Raw genomic sequence first — 11,969 nt, 5'->3', positions numbered from 1 at the left:
AGTTATTGATATGTAATGATAGCATCTCAAATTGATATGTGTGCTACATATTATTATCTGCCTGTAATATGTAATGTGTACAAAACTTTTGGTTTACAAAAACAGCAAAAACCAAAGGAAAGAAAGCAGCTGCTGCTCCTGAAGCAAAAAGCAAAAGAAAAACAGCAGCGGCAACTACTAAAGCAAAAGGAAAAACAGCGACAACGGCTGCTACTCCTTCACCAACAGCAAAGGGGGACAAAGCACTTGTCCTGAGAGCTGCTACTCCTTCTCCAAAAGGAAAGGGAAAAGAAAAAAGGGGGAAAGCAAAAGCGCTCCTGAAAGAAGGTTTGTAATGTTAAAACTGAAGATAATTCTTAATAACATATGTTTATGAGTATGTAATGATGCATTGTTGTGCTTGTTTTTGGTATTAAGTGTTTTCTGAAGACTTGGTAGATATTACAACTACATATTGATGATGTAACTACATATTTGATATACCATATTGATATGTACTGTATTAGTTTTTGGTTCTTGTTATTGTGTAGGTGCTAATAAGCGTAAGAAAGGAGCTGGAAAACCACGAAGTTTATACCGTGGCGGTTTCAGGGGCTTGTGGGGGCTTGCGAAGACTATTAGGACCACTAAGAAGGCTATTGCGAAGTCCACTGAAAACCTTGAGTTGAGTGAGTTGCAGCTGAAGATGATTTCTGAAGCATCATTCGGTAACCTGTTCCTAATGTTCTGGTACACAAGATTTGAGTTGGAACATTGGTTGAAGATTGAAGATGCAATGACGAAAATGTTACGCTGTTACGTTAGGGGTCAAGATCCAAACAAGCTTAGATTTGTCTTTAAAAGGCATGGCCAACCGAATGAGCTAGTATCCACACCAGAAGAAATGGCACTTATTTATGGGATGCCGAGAATTCCAAATAGGGAATATCTTGATTATAGGCTTACACAAGTCAATAAAAAAAGTGGATGGCGTGAAACAGAATTTTTCAAAAGGACTTTTCCTACTGATATGAAAGCTGGTGATAAAGTGACTAGGCCAATGATTGTGAAGGCAATCTTGAATATCCTTAAACGAACACCAATTAATCTGAAAAAGAAGAAGTCTGATGAAGAGTCTCTGCAAAGCGTGGGTGATCAATCAAATGAAGATTCTGAAGAAGACGAGGAAGACGAGGAAGATGCCGAAGATCTTGTTAGGCTTATCTGCTTGTATATGTGCACTTCATTATTTTTCGCTACAAGTGATGCAAACGCTTTGACTGAAAAATATATTGGTTTCGTTCTTGATCTTGAGAAGGCTAAGAATATTTCATGGCCTGACCTCATCCATTCTCATTTAGAGAAAGAGCTGAATGAAAACGTGGAATCCGTAGAACGCACAAATGGTTGTGCTATTTATTTGTTGGTAAGAATCTATTTATTTGTTTATTCTACTTCAAAATGTTTTTGTTTTATGTGTTTTCTACATTTTGATAGTATATCTAATACTGCATATCAATATTTTGCAGCCATGGTTTGCGGAGCATACCCATTTGGTGGCGCCCGAGGATATAGTGACAGAACCTGCAGGAATGTATGTGCCAAGAGTGTCTAGGTGGAATCATACAAAGATATGTGCTGAGTTCCTAAAGGATATTGATCTTTCTGAGTATCAGGTAAACTTGCCTTACATATTTTGTCATAATAAAAATATATATTGATAAGTACACGTAGTTCGACATATTGATATGTAATAATTAGCATATCAATATGTAGTAGTTATTAGCATATCAATGCTGCTTAGGTACAGTGTAGAAACTTCAATTTCCCATTTCTTTTCTTCATTTCAATTTCATGAATCATGATCAATTAGGGCTTCTACTTTCTTCTCACAAACCCTAGTTCCTTTTCTTCTCTTCTCCATATGTGTTTCCTCATACGACTGATCTTAATCTAGCCATCCAGGTAATCTTCTAAATACAAACAATTAAATTTGCTCTGTTTTGATCATATTATCTGTTTTCATTTTACATTTACTATTCATCTTCATCATACTACATAGAAATGGCTCCTAGAAAAAAGAAAACCAAAACTACATCAAGTTCGCTCTACCTAAATCATGCTTATAAGAAAACCCATGATTTTTTTTACTCAGATAAGAATGTAATCTCTGAGAGATACATAGATTATTAGTTATTAGCATATCAATTTGTGGTGATACATATTGATATGTAGTTATTAGCATATCAATATGTAGTTCTCCCTGTGTATCTAATAGAGAAAGAACTACGACATGTTTTTTTTTGGTAATATCTAATATGTAGTTGCTTCTTTACATTTATTTGATTTGTACCAGTTCCATGTTGATTTCAAAGATGAGATAACACACGAAGAAAGACAAATCCTTAATCGTATTTCAAGAAGGATTCAACAGGAAGCAAATGATGATGCTTTTTGTTTAGATGAGAATTCCGAATCGGAAGAAGAGAAGAAAGAAGAGGAAGAAGAGAAAGAAGAAAAGAGGACTCAGTATTGGGGGGAGAAGATTGGAAGATTAAATACGATGATTTGAGGAATACAATATCTTCCAAATGGAGTGAATTCAACACAATGCAGCAAGAGGGCGAACCGGTTGACGCTTCAAAGCTTGAGTTCATGTTGCATGATATTTACCGGAAAGCTTTCCCTTTGCAGAGAGAAGCCAGCCAGGAAGATTATGTTAGCTTGGGATGTACACCTACTCCAAGAAACCCCAATGAAGAGTTGAATGTGGACCAAATAGTTGAGAACGAAATGCAAGGTTCTCCGGAAGATCAAACAGATGCTAATGTCAACATTCCTGAAGTTGGTTTGTCAACACCGAAAGATCAAACTCATGTTAATGCCACCTCTGAGGTTGAATTGTCAACAACTTCAGTATTGAAGTTCCATGATGTTGAAGTTCCGCGTTCTGAGGTTAAAAATTGGGCTAAATCTAATTTGGAGGAAAAAGTCAAAGAGATACAAGAGAAAAAGGGAAAAGAAAACACACAGGTAAGTAGCATATTAATATCTATCTGTGACATATCAATATGTAGTGGTATCTACCATTACATATTGATATGTAACAGTACATTCTTGTATACCACTATCTATCTGTTACATATCAATATCTATCTGTTACTTATCAATATGTAGTGGTATCTACCATTACATATTGATATGTAACAGTACATTCTTGTAGTGGAACATATTTATATGTAACAGTACATTCTTGTGGTGGTATACATAGCAAAAACTCAAGCTAAGTAGGTTTTTGTTGACAGTTTCAATTGATTTTTGCAGGTTGATCAACTTGAAGTTAGGCAGGAAGCAGCAAAGGAGTTGCTTACAACTATGCTAGAAACGAAGTCTTCAATTGTAGTTAATTCGCAGAAATTTCCAGAGTATAACGCCGGATTGGCGGCGGAAGAGTTTCATTTGCTGGATGTACCTTTGTTTACTATGATGTCGAGTTTGGAACACATTGAAAAGCTGTCTATGCCAGACTTTATAGAAATGGCAAACTCTGGCATTGGTGTTTATGTCGAAGAGTTTGCAGACCTCCTTCCAGATAACAACGAAGGTCTTTTTGGTATTAACTTACGAGAACAATTTGATAATCTGTTTGGAAGAGATTTGCGGCCTTTACAAATTCCACAAGAAACAACTGAGCAACAAGAACCCATTGAACCGAAAGATGCAGGTGAAGTTACAGGTAAGCAACAAGAATACATACCTACAACCAGTTCAAAAAGTCATTTGGAGGTTGCATCACAAGATCCTTTGGATGTTTCATCACAAGATGTTCTGGATGTTTCATCACAAGATGTTCTGGATGTCCCCTCGCAAGATGTTTTGGAGGTTCCATCACAGGTGAATGATATGTACTAAAAATCTCATTTTGTGTAGTTAATATTACACTACAAATCACTACATACTGATATGTATATCAGTATGGTAGCACTAGAAATCACTATACCATACAATCATATACCACTACATGCTTTCAAAAATGATTAGGTGATGTAACTATGTTTTATGCAATATAGATATTTACATATTTTTTTATGTTGATTAAAAATGCAGGAACAGTTTAGCACAAGAAGCCAGAAACAAAAAATGGTAAAAGTGAACAAAAAGCGTGCTACAAAGCCCGAAAAGCAGCAGGTAACAACACCCACCAGACCTGTTACTCGTTCCCATCCTGCAAAGAAGGTAGATGATATATATGAGAGTGGAAGTAAGTTCTCACCATCATATAAAGGACCGAAAGCTGCAGCTGCAGAAGCACTACCACTAAACAAAAAGAGAAAGCTTAAATTGCGCAAGTATTTCCGGAAACTGACTAAATCACCATTCTATAATGACATGAACGATGAACAAAAGAGTACTCTTTCCACATACATCAATAATGCAAAAAATCTTAGGTGAGTTCTCAATTGACACTTTTATATTGATATGTACTATTAGTTTGTGTATGTACTTTTGATATACATACATATTTGTATAAAAAATACTGAGAAAGACATATCAGTATGTACTGTTACACAAAGAATACTAACCTTTACGTCGTTTATTTTCTAGCTCAATTGCTTGGAGAGTGGGAGAAGGTGGTCTTTGTGTAAGTGGAACTACAGTTGATGACTTGGTGCAGAACGATTTATTAGAACAAGATCTTCTCAACTACGCACAATACAAGCTTAACACCAAATTTCAGAATGAGCAACCGATGCACGAAGTATACAGGAAATACTTGCCTGTGTTGCATCTGGATCCATCCGCTTGGGTAAGTTGTTATCTTACACTGCATATTTACTACAGCACATATTCAAAAATTAAAAAAGTATGTAGGGGTAGGTATACTACATATCAATATTGCATAAAACAAAATTAGATATAAACTATTTCAAGTACATCCATGTTTTCAGTACAATGTCGAGTTCCCGGATAACCTCAAAGGAGCAGCACATGATTCTGTTTACAAACCAATATTGGCGATGGATGAAAGTATCAAGAAGATTCTTGTACCAATGTGCCACCACAATCTTCATTGGACGCTACTTGAGTATGACTGCGAAAAAATGGTGTTCAACCACTACAATTCTTCTAAGGCTGAATGGGGAGGTATTTGTTATCCACACGCCTGCAAAATGGCAGATTACATGTACGTACCTATCAACGTGTACTTGATGGAGAAGGACAAAGTAACAATGAAGAATGTAATAGTGAATGAATGTGAAGCACCTCAACAAGGGGGATCGCCAGACTGTCTACTGTTTGTGATGCATTTTATGAAGATGATGTCAAAAAGAAAATATGTGGGAGTGCCTTTGGGAGATGATGAAGAAGTGCAAGCGAAGATTCGTAACAAAAGGGTCCCGTTAGCATGCAAATTGCTGAAAGCATCTCCACCGGAAATCAGTTGGCAGATGACATAAAAATAGTCTTACTTGCTAAAAGTAATCTGACAGTACATATCACTATTTAACTATTTTCTTTTCTTTTTATTCTTGGTTTCATTTCATTTCATGAGTTCAAGAATGTTCAAAAACATATCTAATATGTAGTGATTTTTAATTTGAATTTGGGTTTAACTTTAATGTAGTGATATTTCAATTGTGTTACTTAAACATGATTTTGTGTTGTTGATACGAGGGGGCGCTGCCCCCTCGACCCCCGTGAAGATGGTGAATCAGCTGGAAAACCAAAAGATGTTCTAAATAATCTTAGTGGAAGATGGTTAAACCACAAACCAGTACATATTTAATTGTTTTCTTGTTACAAACATCTAGTATGGTTACACTACAACCACTACATATCAGTATGTAGTGGTAGATACTAACACTACAATACTGACATGTAATTTCAGTATGTAAATACTTCACTACTGCTGATAGATAATGACATTTTGATAGACTTAAAAACATATTTCATTATTCGAAAATAACTACAATAACTACATTTTGATAGACTTATAATGTTTCAAAAACCAAAAGATGTTCTAAGAAACAACAAAAACAGTATTTTCAGTACACTTGTAATGTATGTACTGTAAATGAAATACTTATTAACCAAATTCAGTTGGTACTGACAAAATCAAAAAGAAAAACGGTAGAATAGAACAAGGGCTAGAGGAAAGAATTGTGGAAAAGGAATCTGGCAACATCATCGATATAACATTCTGCTGCACGTTCAAGCCTGTGATAAAAGAAAAAGAGAAATCAGAACACTACTTGCTTAAAAGTACATTGTATTGTATCAAACTTACTTAATTAAGACATTAATATGTATCTGACTGAAATACATACCTGACACAAAATCATTCTTCAGAAAGTTCATACTGTCGGATAAGATTGCATGTTGCCTTGTTGTGATGAGTCTTCAAATTACAGTTTGAACACTTGACAGATTTTCTACTAGTCTCAAATGCAGACTTAAAACGTTTCCCCTTTTTCCTGCCTGGTGGAGACCTAATTACTTCTGCTGGGAGAACGATATCATCTACGTGATACTCATCGGGCCTGTGAGAAAAAAACAGTATCATATAAATGGAATGAACCACAACTACATATGAATATGTACACGGTATATTGTTCCTGAAAAACAAATATAAAAAAATGTAGTGGTATCTAACATTACATATCAGTATGTAACATCCATATGTAAGTAGGTTTATGTTGACAGTTTCCTCCAGATCTAGTAATAGCTGACAAAATGTACTGATTAAAGACACATACCTGTCGTGGTTAGGAACGGGTCTAATAGCTATTGAATATAGCTTACGAAAAGTGGTAACTTTGAAATAATCTTCAACGTAATAAAGAATCCTTCCTCCAGATCTAGTAATAGCTGCAGTAGCGTGCGAGCATGGAAAACCATAAACGCGCCATCGTTGGCAAGTACAAGTTTTTCTCTCTAGATCTACCATATGAGATCTGCACAGTACATATTCATGTGTTATTTTTCAGTACACCTAATATACACAGTACATATTTATATGTTCTCACAGAAACATGGTACTTAAAAAAAAAAGAGAAAGTAAATAACATTCAGATGATAGAGATTAGGGGTAAACGCTAACCTTGGAGAATGCACTTCATAACGATTAGCATCTGACTGGCTAACTTTCCAGGGACGGCCAATTTGGATGTGTAGTTCAAGCAAGGCTTGATACGTAGGGGTTAGCAGTTCTGGGTCCATCAAGAGACTCTCTTCACGACGTTCTGACATCATTTCCATCATACGTATCCTACACGACAAGGGGATAGCAAAGTCTGTTATACTAAAAATATACGTAGATTAACAGAACATATATGCTAATACTGTTACAAAAAAAAACTAATATAAGCTTGTACTGTGACTAAGGAAACTGATACAAACCTGATCGAGTCAACGAACGCACACGCAGGTAATTTCTTCTCTTTGTTAATCCAGCTATTGAACGATTCAGCAACGCTAGATGAAGTGTAACCATAACTACAACCCTTGAAGAAAGCATTGGACCACTTTTCTTTTGGAATGTTGCGGCAGTAGTCAGCAACCCAAGGCCTTCCCAAATTAACCATTTCTTGAAGACCTTCCTCGTATGTTGCAGGAGAAAGAGCATATGTCGCCTTTCGGAAAGCATCAGTCACTTCCTTATACTTTTCGTCAGACTTTGCGATAGGTAAGTTTTTGTCCAAATGGAAGTAACAATATCTTTGATGAGAATCAGGGAACTCTTTGGGAATATATTTAACCAACCCTTCACCTCGGTCAGTCATAAAAGTGATTGGGCGATCATCATTCAAAGCCTCCTTCAGTTTCTTGAAAAACCATTCCCAGCTGATATTGTCTTCACCAGGTACTAAAGCAAACGCAAGCGGATAAAATCCTGCAAAAAGGAATTACTAGTTATGTTAAGCAACTAATATTGACACTACATATTGACATGCAGTTGGTTTACCTCTTTGTTGATATGTGAAAACCTGACACTACATAATAACATGTTAAGCAACTGATTGACACTACATTTTCACATGCAGTATGGTTTATCTCATACTCAGTAAGGTCAATATGTAGTATGGTCAATACTCATTGTCAGATAGTGAAGTAAGATCAATATGAGTGATCTAACTACCAGACACTATATATCAAAAAAAAAAAAAGAGCCAGTTACCTTGATTACCATTAAGACATGTTGCTGCCATGAGACCTCCTTTAAAAGTTCCAGTGAGAAATGTACAGTCATAGAAAATCATGGGACGACATAGTTTATATCCCTCTATACAAGCTCCAAAGCAAACAAAAAGTCTATTGAATCTTTTTGTAGCATCATTGAAATCGAAATCAATAAATGACCCAGGGTTTGTTTCCCTAACAGCATTCACCCACCAAGCAAGATCAGTGTACGACTTAACATCATTACCAAAAATCTGTTTATGCGACAACTCAATTGCATGATATGCGTGGTGATACTGGATTTCAATGCCACCACTAACTTTAAGATAATCTATGATATCTGCTGGTGTTATGCGAGGGTTGTGCCTGACCATCTCATGAATTAGACTGTTCATGAGTTTTTTTGTAACTCTTGGATTCTTCAACATATAACCACCGCCACAGGTGTGCCTTCCCACATATTCCTTTATCTTAAAAACATCAATAGACTACCAATGGCAGTTGCGTGAAGCTTCCATGAACAACCTTTCACACTACATACGGCGGTGAATCTCTCAAGGTCATTCTTCTTCTTAATTACCTCATATCCAGTTCTCATGCAGTATTTTTGGCATGTTATACGTACGGCATCAACACCACCATATAATAATTGATCTGTATCATCAAAAATCTTATCCCAACCATCTGAAAAAAACACTCTTGGGGCTTCTTTACCTTCTTTCAAATAACTATTCTTTGCACTGACAACTAAGTCTGCATTACTGTCAACTTCCATACGCCTAGACGCGCCATTTGAAATTACATCCACGTGCAAATCAAATAAAGTTGATTGCTTTGAAGAATGTAATGCAGAGATGCCCTGGAGTGTTACATCGGCAAGAATAGGAACTATCGCTTGATTCTGGAAATAGTTAACCAGAATAGTCGATGGAGTCAACCAGCTCCACATATTACAGATGCAAAATTTCAAATCCTCTAAAGTTGAAAACGATGTAACCTCATATGCAAAATGATATTGCTTATGGTATACATGAGAATAGATGGAGAAGTCTGGTTTGGGACCAACGTCAGACATGTTAACCCTGTAAATGATCCAAAAATTAACTAAGTCTCTGAATGGATATAAGTTATACATATTGATATGTATTGGCATCTACTGTATTGCACGATACATACTAAGAGTGCAGGCTATATGTAGTACGTATTGGTATGTAACATGTAGAATAACTAAGTCTCTGAATTCCTATACGTTATACATATTGATATGTATTTGTATGTAACATGTAGAATATATTTTACAACATATCAATATGTTTTGAGTTTCATCTTCTATAAATAGAAGAACTGCAGCTGTATCAAAAAGAGAATACAAAATTACTACACGATCTATCTAACAAAACAAACCTATATCAAAAAATACATTAAAACAAACCTATATCAGATTACAAAGAAACTAAAACAGAACAGCTGCAGAGAAAAGGTGATTATAGTAACATACATTGTTCGAATCTGAGATTAACCTAATTCGATTTTAAGATACCTAATTGAAACACACAAAAATCACAATGTAAATCGAACGGAAACTGAATTGAACAATATAAATCATCACAAAACTGAAATCATAAAAGAAAGATAACAATGTACATCATAAACAACTATTCTGATAGAAATCGGATCAGAATAAACCTAATTATTCATCAACATTCCAAGAACAACAGCAAAGGAAGATGATTTACGAGATAAATACCTTGTTCGAATCTGATTTCGAAGCACAGATGATTTACGAGATAATAGCTGTGATTTACGAGATAAAATACTGTGATGAACCAAAACGCAGGAGCAGAGAAAACCAAAGAGAAACAATCTGAGATGAAAAAAAAGAGAAAGAAACTGAATTTGATTTGTTCGTGGAGTTGCAGAAAGGGTATTTTTGGTACTTTTGAAAAACTTGTCTTGTGTGACCCGCACGTTTTGGACTAGGGAATAAATATTCTGGTCCAAAAACATGTTTTTGGACCAGCGGATAATTTTATTCTAGGGGTGGATTAGAGAGTAACCAGTACTGGGTTTCCTGGACTACCTAGTAATTCCTAGTTTGTCTTATCCCGTCCAACCACCATCGGTCCCGGTCTACCTCTCAGACATATTATCAGACCCAGTACTCACGGCGGACCAAACTCCTGTTGATCCTGTTTACCTGTCGGACATTTTTCCCCAACCAGGGCACGATATAGATCATTCACGCACGAAATCATGGGTAGATCCGTTTAAATCTGAAGGTGGAGATGAAGTACAAAATCTAACAAGAAGTGGTAGAATTTACAAGCCTCCGAATCTGAGGGATGAACCTGTTATCACACTGCCAGCACCACCAGTGAAATCTGCGATAGAAGAGGACAAAGAAATCATTGAGCAATTGCAAAAGACAAATGAGAATATTTCCATTTGGGGTTTTTTGACGGCCTCAACTAGCCATCGAGAAGTTGTATTAGCTGAGTTGAATGTTTCACATGTATCAACTATGAGATCTCCAGAGGAATTGGCAGCAACAATGGCACAGGTGATAAGAGCAAACTTGTTATCATTTTCGGATGAGGATTTGACGCCTGAAGGGAAAGATCATAACCGAGCACTCAAAATCACAGTAGGGTGCCAAGGATATCATGTGCCACATATGTTAATAGATAATGGGTATGTCGTTAACATTTGCACCCTCGCAGCTGCAAAGAGAATTGGGGTTAGAGATGAAGATATATGTTTCAGAATTGATACTGCAAGAACGGCTCGGGGTTTCGATAATGAGAAAAGGTGTGTCATGGGTGAGTTTACCACTACAGTGGTCATCGGGTCGGCTCATACAAAGACAACATTTTTGGTTATAGATATTAATGCAAGCTTTACAATTCTTTTGGGGAAACCATGGTTACATACGAACCTAGCTGTGAGTTCATCTTTGCAACAAAAATTAAGATTCATCTACGGGGATAAGCTGATAACTATCCAAGGATATTTGGAGGAAGAAGAAGGAAAAGGTAAAAACAATCACATTACAATTCCAGTGGTCGAAACAAATCTGGTGGACAATATTTATACGGAAGAAAGTGTGAATCAGGTATTTCACAAAGCCTTATCCAGGGAAAAAACTTCCAAGTTGGTTCGAGCAAGGAAACACCAAGGTGGCCCATTATCTGAGAAAATACCGATTCTTCCCTGGGATGGGTTTAGGTCTAAGAGTTAATGGTCGCACTGAACCTCTTGACGGACAACAAGTGTCTCACGAAGCTCCGTACGGTTTAGGATACCATCCGACTGAAGAAAATCGTTTGAAATATGAACTTGAAAAATCACCATGGAATCGCCAAGCAAGAAAAGTTGTAGGAATAGATTGGAGTACCCAGCCATTACTAAATGGCCATTTTATAAGAAAAGAAGACTCATGTCCTTACATGGGCTTCAAGGAGCCATCTTTTATGAAAAGAATGGCAATTGATGGTGGCATTGGAGAAATAACAGAAGATTTAGGTAACCTCTTTCTAGAAGAACAAGAGGTATACATGATACAAAATGAGTCAGGTAAGTCACTCACTGGTACACCCTATGTTGATCCAGTTAGTTTAATTCGATTTGAAAAGACTAATCTGGTTTGCGCACCAGAAAATTGTATTTTGTCTAAAAATATTTCACGGGAACAAAATAATTTTGGAAACAAATTATGTAACTGGCACAAGGAGCACAATGATACTGATAAACCAAAGTCGTTAGATTACTTGGAAAAGAAGCCAAAACCAATCGAAGAAAAGGAGTCGGTC

The sequence above is a fragment of the Papaver somniferum genome, chromosome 3 (genome assembly GCF_003573695.1).
Source record: "Papaver somniferum cultivar HN1 chromosome 3, ASM357369v1, whole genome shotgun sequence".
Classification (NCBI taxonomy): domain Eukaryota; kingdom Viridiplantae; phylum Streptophyta; class Magnoliopsida; order Ranunculales; family Papaveraceae; genus Papaver; species Papaver somniferum.
The sequence above is the reverse complement of the archived record's forward strand: the minus strand, read 5'-3'. Positions refer to the sequence as shown.